The 7,910-nt window shown below is 43.8% G+C and overlaps 1 long non-coding RNA gene across 1 annotated transcript; it reads left to right on the plus strand.

Moving 5' to 3' along the window:
• Window positions 1–669: 669 nt before the first annotated feature.
• On the plus strand, window positions 670–7,630 carry LOC129785010 (uncharacterized). The gene is made up of 2 exons (XR_008748420.1): window positions 670–3,740; window positions 7,380–7,630. It is a non-coding gene; the product is annotated as an uncharacterized LOC129785010 (long non-coding RNA).
• Window positions 7,631–7,910: the final 280 nt, after the last annotated feature.

The raw sequence follows: 7,910 nt of genomic DNA on the forward strand, positions 1-7,910 counted from the left end.
GCTCCCCTCCCCAATAACTTTTGAACCCTTTGGTCAGTGTTAACCCTGTTGGGTGGAGAGGTTATGCTGCCGACACCGGGGCGAGCGGGTGGTAAGAGGAGGGAGCTGCCATCAGCGTCCTGCTGAAGAGGAGCCTGTCGCTTGGCACCACAGAATTCATAAGGAAAAGGGACGTGAATGCTCCAGGTAGACAAAAAGTAGCCGTTGGAGACCAAGTGAAACCCAAAGCCATGAGATTATGCAAAAAGTAGCAACACTGTGCTGTGCATCGAACCTTTTTGTTTTTCTTCCTCCGAAAGCTTCAAGGCATGTTTCTCTCTCACTTTTTTTCTTTGTTCTTTCTTTCTTTGGTGTTTTTTTTTTTCTTTTCTTTTTTTTTTTTTTTTTTCTTTTCTTTAAACTGTTCCCCTTTGCTGTTCTTTCTTTTGCTGATGGTAGTCTTGCAGCCTGAGCGGGCACCTGTGAGCCTGCCGATTCATTCTTTCTTGAGTAACAAAGAGCTAAGCACGCTGAAAATATATTTTTCTGGATGTAGGATTTCTGTATTATCCATCACACAGTTGTATTTAGCCTGAAAACCTGAATAACATCTGAATAAATACCCTTTTAGTGCAAATAGGCAGCTCCTCCCCCCCCTGCCCCCCCCCCCCCCCCCCCCCCCCCAATGTCTGTATTTGAACTGGTACCCATCTTGAAGTTGAGGTCTCAAGCAAGGTTGTGTTATAGACAGATTTTCACAGCATTGCTGTGGGGTCTACTGCACTGTTTTCCCTAACTACGTGAGCGGCTTGTTTTATTGCTGAGCTAAGAAGGGTGGCAGGAAACCTCCACTATTTGTGTATCCCAGCCCATCTTTAATTGTTTTGTAAGTAGTTCTCCTTACAACGCATTATTCAAAGTTTAAATGGGTTTGGAACATTCTTTGCTGGGTAACTGGAAAGCTATTATTTATTGCTTCCAGGTGATTTGTGCTGATGTGCATTCAGGGTGGTTTTCTGGCTTCATCTGAGCCAGTTGATTTAGAAGTGGGGTTTTGTTTTGCAAGTGATGTGAGTTTTTCTTTCCATTTAATCCTTGAGATCAGCTAGTGGATTTTCCATAGAAAAGGAAAGACAAACTGTCACTGTATCCTGAGTCTACACACAGAATATGCAGTCCAGAAATAACACACTGCGCTGACTGATGGAGCGAACACTACGAATATTTTCCTTTCCTAGCACATGTGATAGTTCTCAGAAATCCAGCTTTCACTTGGACTACGCCAAGCGCAAAAGGGCTCTTTTCAGTATGGCGCATTTCAGGGTTTAAATAGTCTCCTTGTACTAAGAGTATATGCGCGGCTTTTTGCTTTGGTTTACACTTTTAGTACTTTTGCTTCTATGATTTTTGAAGTGGCATGGGGAATGGAGCAGGCTCGGTTGGTTCACCTGGAAGAGATGGAGACCAAAGTGATGCGCTGTGCGACTTGCGCTTCCTTGTCTTTGCAGCTGTGATCTGCTGCAGTGCCTGCAGCAGGAGGCACGAACCCTCTCCGAGTCTTCTTCCAAGTCAGGCCGTTGATTTTTTTTTGTCTTTCGTATTGAAAAGTCATCTGTAACATAATTTTAATGATGCACCCTGAACTTCTGGCCAGGTTAGGCTTAATTTTCAAAGTGGAAGGAAGAGGACTGTGAGATCCCTCTGGTTTCTCCTGTATTTCTTCCTTAGAAGCACTGGGACTGTAAGCGAGAGAGGAGCAGCACCCAGGGAAGCTCAAAGCACAGAGGAAGCTTAACCTGAGCAAACTCTTTCATTACAGAAGCATCTGACTTTGGTGGGGAAAATCGCACGTTGCCTTTGAGTAACAAACTTTACAAGAGTGCCAAGTTACTTTATTATTTGTAAAGTAGGTGGCTAAGAATGAAACAGATGACATCGCAGATAATGTTGGAGAGTTTGTTTGTTTGTTGGCTTGTTTTACCGGATTGAGGAAGAAATGAAAACTCCTTTGGTCACTAAAGGAAATAAAATAGCCGAGATATCTGAAGCTTTGTTCATAGTCTCAAATCTAAAAATACAATAAACTAAGCAGCACTGCAAACAAACAGAGGTTGAGGCATCAATAGCAAACTGATAACTGGCTTTATGTCTGAGATAATTTAAATTCTGTGCTGGTTTTAAAATGAAGGAGTTAGGAGCATAAGAAAGCTATTTTGAAAAATGGGGAGGAAAAAAAAAAAGTCTTGCTTTTCTGGGTAATACCTTCTATCTCAAAGCCTATTCTTTTGTTCCCACTCTCATGAAGAAATTAGACGAGTTTATGGCAGCAGTGTCTGTTCTTGAAAGATAAGCTTAATTCTTAGCATCACAGCTGTATCTGTGAAGGTCAACAGAGGACGAAGGTCATGGCTCCAGTAAAGATACTTCACCGCATGTTAAAAAACTTGTAATTCTTTAACTGGTTTCATTTTAGAAGCTAAGAAAAGATTCCCCCTCAGCAGGTTAATGCCATGCTAGTGTCACTCTAAAAGTATTTTCTTTGGACCGCAGGCCACTGCTTTATTTGAAGCTTGTTTATTTAGCACGTTAGTTTGGGCGAGGAGGAAGAGGGTGTAAGGGGGGACCAGGAGTTGCTGCATGGGAGCTGAGGTGCCTCGTGCATCACAGCAAACACCTCCCAGGGATGCTCCAGGTCTGGCTGCCGCTCTCCTACTCCAGGGACAGGCCCTGTGACAACAGGGTGGGATTTCAGATGCATAACATTCCAACCTCACCTCCTGAGCAGCCAAAATCCTCTTGAGGCCCTTCCCTCTTGGTGGAACTTGGCTGTAGCTCTGTGAACATCTTAAACTATTTATTTGTGTATCACCTGGTTTCGTTGCCAGCCAGATTTTGTTCCCTCAGCCTAGTTCCCCGCAAAGGCAGTGCCAGTTTGTGTTGGCGCAGGCGATGCAGGAGCATCAGAAGCAGCAGATGGGGGTGGAAAGTGGGAATGCTTCTTTCCACGGCGGCTGCCTACGCCTTCAAAGTGCTTGAGGAAGCCACAAGCTGGGGAAGCGCTGGTACGCGCGTTCCCAGAGCCGTGTGGTGACCCTTCCTTACAGCCACACTATGGTATTTACCTAAAAGGCTTAATCTGCTGTATTATGAACAATATTAAGAAGTTGTTCTTTAAGTTGCTCAGACTCCAGCCGCTTTCAGACCAAACATAGCGCTCAGAGCACTGTTTATAGCAGTATTTTAAGATCTAGAACTTTATCTTGTTGGTCATGCGTGTTTGTGACCCTGGACTATAAAGCGAAAGGGTGCTTTGTCAATGGTTTCTGAGGAGCCAGGATTTCGTGCTGAGTTGCTTTACAGCAACGCCAATTGCAGCCACGATTTCTGCCATCCGATGATGGCGTCTTCGTGCAAAGACACACAGCTGTGACACATTCTCCCCTTTATGTGCAAAGTCAGTCAAGCAGTTAAAATCCTGAGCTGTTCAGAGTATTATTTCAATGTCTTTTGCAACCTTCAAGGTGAGTGACCCTGCTGCCCGGGCTAAATTCCAGTTTACATAATTATAACCTGCTATTCCACTCCCCGAAGAAATGCTGCGCAGAGGCCGGAGCTGGCGCTTGCCCCGTTCGATGCGAGCCGGGGCACCCACGGAGCACGGTGCCCTGCACAGATTCCACGCTGGAGGCGGTGTCAGCTCAGGGATAACCTGCTTCTGCTGCTGCTGCCATCGCCAAACCAGACCGCGGCAGATACTAAAGGTAATCAACGAGGAATATAAGCCAGAACAGAGAAAGAAGTGGCTTTAGGGCTATCCGGATACTTTTATCAGTATTAAATGACCCTGGCAAAATTTGCCTTTGCTTTATTATCATTTCAGTCTGAACAATGTTTGACCTGTAAGCAATTAGCCTGAAGAAGGTCTGGAGGATGATTCTGGTGCTTCTAAGGGCCAAGAGAATGAAAATGAAAGGCTAATGATGATTTTAGTTGTTTAATGGAAACAATAGCATGCTTTCATCTATTTTTTCACCTAAAGATTATCATCAAAGACGCTTACCACAAACAAACATGGAAGACTAGAATAGAAATTTTGCAGGAAAAGAGATTACTTTTATTAGGAAAAACTGTGTCTGCCAGAATAGGTAAGCACTGAACAGATTACATAGATCATAGCATGACTTTTATCAGAGGTTTGCAAATTTAGACAAATATCCGCAAGGAATAAGTATACTTCAGCTACTCTGCTTCAGGGCAGAAGGGTGGACTTGGAAGGTCTGTTGAAGCCTCCCAGAGTTGTATCTCAAGACATCATCGTTTCCCTCCATCCTATTCTCTTCCGCTTCTAATTCTGGGTGCTTCAAAAGGCTCGTTGCAGACTGGGGTTGGGCAGCTTGAGCTATCTGAACAAGGCTCCCCCAGGGTTAGAGAGCCAAAGGATCGCGAGGCAGAAATATACGTGAGGCACAAGGATCCAGGTGATCCTAAAACACGCTGCACAATGGGCACTTCTTATTTTTTCCCCCAATTCTTGATCAATCGAAAAATACAGCCACCGCTGCTTATGAACAGCAGCCTTTAACGTAGCTTTCCCTGCCAAGTCTGCCCACCAAGGACCAGAGCGTGTTTTGGAGCTGCTGTTCACGGGTAACCAGTTTGGGGCCACCAAACACCAGTCCACAGCAGTCATTTTCAGTCTCTGTGAACTAACCTGGACTGGAACCAGTGGGTTAAAATTACTGGTCACCTCTCCTCTACATTTAGAGCAGCACCTGAGCAGTGTCACAGGGAAGCAGCATCTCAGTCACATCCCATTGCCATGATCCAGCTCTTATGGTCTTGCCAATCTATTTATTTTTTGTAATTTTTTTAGAAGAAAGAAGCAGAAGCCAAAAATTATCAAGTTTTTTAAGATTTGACTTGGGGCGTCACAGTAAATATGGAGAGCTTTCCTGGCCACTGAGATATATGAGGCTTAAAAAAAAAGTAAAAATATTGAGGGCCAGCAGAAAGTAACTGTTTTAAAAATAAAGCATTTCAAAGCAGGCACAGCCAGATGGGTTGCAGCCCTCCCTCTGAATTCTTCGTTGTTGTAATCACAGTATCTTTCAGAAGAAGTTTTGGAAAAGTCTGGTCAGAACGTGCCTACTAAATGTACTAAAACTCTACCCAGCAATGTATTTCCTGCACGAGCAGAGCAAACATACACACAGAACTACAAAGTGAGGGCTCTCTGTTATCCCAGTGCATTCAATCTACTGTGTGAAGCAAAACAAATTTAGTCAAGACAATGGTTAGAAAACACAATGCTAACAACTGTTTTTTCCTGACGAAAATTCTGAACACTCAGGCTCTACTGTCTGAACACTAAACTAAATTGCATCTTCAGATGCTGAATTGCATGTAAATTGTCTCCTGTGAATACCCACCTTTTGCCAGTAAAGCACTTTCATGAGAATGTGTGAAGTTTTAATGACCACTGAGATTTCCTTCTTACCTCTAAAGCCGTGCTAAAGTGTTGCTGACACAATTACACAGTAATAGGCTTTGGTGCAGCCAGTGGTTTTGAAACAACACCCGTACAGATCTCTCTGCTCAGCTTGCACTTGTTTTGCCACAGAGCTGAAGCCTGATTTAAGAAAAAAAGACAAAAATTTTTCAGTGTGTCTCTCCTGCTATAGCACACATTTGGGGTTGTGGGGGTGGGAGAAATCAGTTCAATTTTTTTTTTTTCTTTCTGTACTTTCTATTTTTTAAAACCTCAGAGTTTTCAAAACCTGTCATTTGTCAGTTAGTCTTAACAGATTTTCTCTATTTGTTCTGTTGAAATTTTTCATTTAGGGAAAAATCCATCGGGTCCAAGGTTCTGAAAAGGTGGTATCAGTTCTAGATCTCTAGATAAGAGGGATGGAAACAAAAATTGCATAATGTTTGGGGAGCTGTGATTCTTCTTTTCAGCTATGTATACCGGAAGGTTATCTAAACACCTGTTATAAAAAAGAGAGAAAAATACAAGAGCAGAAAACTGGCTGTAGTTAATAACAGTGTCGTTGTGTTTTCCCGCTCCTCTCCCTTTACGTTTGAGAGAAATAAAAAAAATACAGGAATTCTCAGGCAAACAAATTTTGACAAACCTTTACAGGTTTTAAAATACGTATATTTTCTGTCATACCAAGGCTTTTATAAACAAAAAAAGCAAAATGCCTAATTAAAAACTTTCCTTAAAATTCATAATAATATTAGTCCCATGTAAATAATTGACAAGAGAAGAAAATGTCCCTCACAGTCGTTAAGTAATATATTGTCCGAAGAGCCACGACGTGCAACCTGACTGTATGAGAAGCCCTTTGCTGCCAAGTAACTGAGTTAACCCTAGCTGGTTTAGTCTGAAACCGTAACAATTAATTGTCTATTTTTCACATTAATGTCTGATTAGGAGGAAATACAAAGTGTGCAATGCACTATCATCTGAGAGCTCACTAACTTGTGGAAACGAATTCTAAGTAAGGCTCTTCACGCAAAGCGGTGTCTATTGAAGCATGTTTACATTCATGTTTTGACATCCATATGACTGTAAATTTACAGAACAAAAAAAGTGCACTAGTTTTTTCCACTTTTCTGTAACAATGTGTTTTAAACTAATTTTTGGCTTTGATTAGGCAGCACTCACACCTAATGACAGATGACTTTTAAAGAGTTTTCAGCGCCGTAGCTGTTTACAAACAGCTGCTGTATTGTAGAGTACATGGTCTTGGCTTTGAAACGAGCACCCTGTCCCTACCCAAGCGTGTGGGTTTTGTTTGGGAGGTGATGTAAGTATTTTATTTCTGGAAGCTTCTTCCCCATGACAACTGTACACAAAGATCAGGTGGTCTCGCTACTGGCACAGTCCTCGGCCGGCACAAGGACACACTCGGCAGGTCAGCATGCACAAGCACGGCTTGCCAAGGCTCAGGGAACGGTCGAGCCCAGATGCCGGCTGACCGCGAGGGATCACAGGAGCTGGGTGTGCCGGGAGGCACCAGCCTGTCCGCTGCCCCTTCCAGAGCCTGAGGCCTTGCGGGGAGGGAGCCCGCCTGCCTACAGGGCTGCGTTTCCATTTCTCGGGGGTTAAGACCTTGGGGTGGGTGTTGGGGCGTCTCCTGTGGGTGCAGCTCTGCCCTCCACCCTCCCACCAGGTGAAAGATGCGTTATAGCAGCACTGTTACTAGCATGCTCAAAAGTGGCTTCTGAGGTATATGCATCCTCTTAATATAAACCAGAGTTCAGAGCAGAGTACCCGTGCCCCGCCATCACCATGGCAGCCCCAACAAACAAACGACCTCATTGCTAAACATACAGGTGGAGTCACGGCTGCTCCCATTCTAAGTAATGCTACAGCCTTCCCCTCTGCCTTCCAGCCTGCGAACCGTGTAACTCAGATGAAGGATGGCTGACTTACCAGTACGTCACGGGTCAGCACTGCTTACTCCCAACAAATATCTGCATTGGTGTTAAAATGCGAGAAGTCAAACCCTCCAGCAGAGTCATTCCCAGGGGCTTGCTTTGAGTGCCTCAGGATGAAGCTTGCTGTTTTCTATACATGGATGGAAGTGACAAGATTTTGCCTGCTGTAAGATATAACGCCCCTCAAAAAAAAATAAAAAATAAATGTTTCCACTAATGGCCTTCCAGTACATGGTGTTAGACAAGGAGGGGGAGGACAGGGTCCACCACTTTGTCTGAAAGGCAGTAGTGAAGTGGGAAGAGCGTGGCTTTCACTGACAAGATATGAAGCGTCATTCCTGTTTCCAACATTTTTCATCTGAGTATTTTTAGCAAAATGTTTCTTCAGAGCTTTTAGCGGCGTAGTTTCCAGCAGCTTGCCTTCGTACTGCACCACACAGGAGACTATTCGCTTTCAGGCCTTCAAAGCTACTACTTCAAATATG

The sequence above is a fragment of the Falco peregrinus genome, chromosome 8 (assembly GCF_023634155.1).
Source record: "Falco peregrinus isolate bFalPer1 chromosome 8, bFalPer1.pri, whole genome shotgun sequence".
NCBI lineage: Eukaryota > Metazoa > Chordata > Aves > Falconiformes > Falconidae > Falco > Falco peregrinus.